We start from the raw sequence: 1,004 nt of genomic DNA, 5'->3' as shown, positions 1-1,004 counted from the left end.
ACTACAGATCGTTAGTAGATATCAGTTTGCGCAACCGTGAGTTTGTAGCTTTTATCATTATGCAACGAAAAACGAAGTTCATTACAGTGGTATGTACCAAAGTGCTGTATTTTGTCATAGAAAAAATAATATCAGAGGCAATAAAAATGATGACGTCATCAATTTGGCCCCCAAAAAATCAGATTTAGAATTCTTTAATGCCCATCTATCAACATTCGTTACGGCTCCATTCGTTCTTAATTCATTGATAAGAAAACAGTGGAAGGTCAAAATGCCAATTTAGCCAACCGAGATACCTTAATCTATTGTAGAGTCTGTTAGTTTTCTATAATTGAGTAATGGAAAGTGGGACCGCGTAGTACAGCGGGACCGTGTCCGGCCCGTGACCGAGAGGTTGCGGGTTCGAATCCGCCTGCCGTGTTACCGATCTTGTGCCCTTGGGAAAGGCACTTTACACGACTTTCCTCACTTTACTCAGGTGGAAATGAGTACCTAGCTTCGGCTAGGGCCGTCCCTCGGATAGGACGTTAAATGGAGGTCCTGTGTATGGGGTGAGCCACACCCCATGAACATCAAAGTACCCACACAAGTGCGATGGTGCGGTGTGCGGTGGAACAAACCCTTCAGTCTGGAGTTGGTGATTCACTTCAAATCACCCGAATGGCGAACTTCCATACCGTATCAGCCACATGGTGATTTACATCATTAGCCCGGATGGGAGACCTGGCGCATCCCCGTCTTGTATTCAGCTAGAAGAAGGGGTATGCCACCCCGTAAGGGGCGGTATAACCACAACGGTGCTGTAATACACCGTATGACTATGACTGATGACTAATGGAAAGTGTCATGCGTTGTGTCATGTGCCATTGTGGTACAAGAACGTTACATTTCTCGGTAACGCTTAAGGTGAATTCTTAGTCGTCACTTACATGAAATGCCTCTGTCTCACTTCTGCAGCTGGGATAGATTCGCATCTTCAATGAAGATACTTTCATCCCCCAAAC

General features: G+C 45.3%; 3 protein-coding genes across 3 annotated transcripts in view; 2 read left to right on the top strand and 1 right to left on the bottom strand.

Moving 5' to 3' along the window:
* The window catches only part of LOC118420724 (polyribonucleotide nucleotidyltransferase-like), a 41,743-nt gene that overhangs the window by 19,137 nt on the left and 21,602 nt on the right, over positions 1-1,004 (top strand). The gene's annotated exons all lie outside the window — the stretch shown is intronic.
* LOC118421991 overlaps positions 1-1,004 on the top strand; it is a 34,028-nt gene that overhangs the window by 12,956 nt on the left and 20,068 nt on the right. The window lies entirely within an intron of this gene.
* Positions 1-1,004, bottom strand: part of LOC118420723 (histone H4-like) — a 95,962-nt gene that overhangs the window by 76,233 nt on the left and 18,725 nt on the right. The window lies entirely within an intron of this gene.

The sequence above is a fragment of the Branchiostoma floridae genome, chromosome 8 (genome assembly GCF_000003815.2).
Source record: "Branchiostoma floridae strain S238N-H82 chromosome 8, Bfl_VNyyK, whole genome shotgun sequence".
NCBI lineage: Eukaryota > Metazoa > Chordata > Leptocardii > Amphioxiformes > Branchiostomatidae > Branchiostoma > Branchiostoma floridae.
Note: the sequence above shows the minus strand (reverse complement) of the source record. Positions and strands in the feature narration are given on the sequence as shown.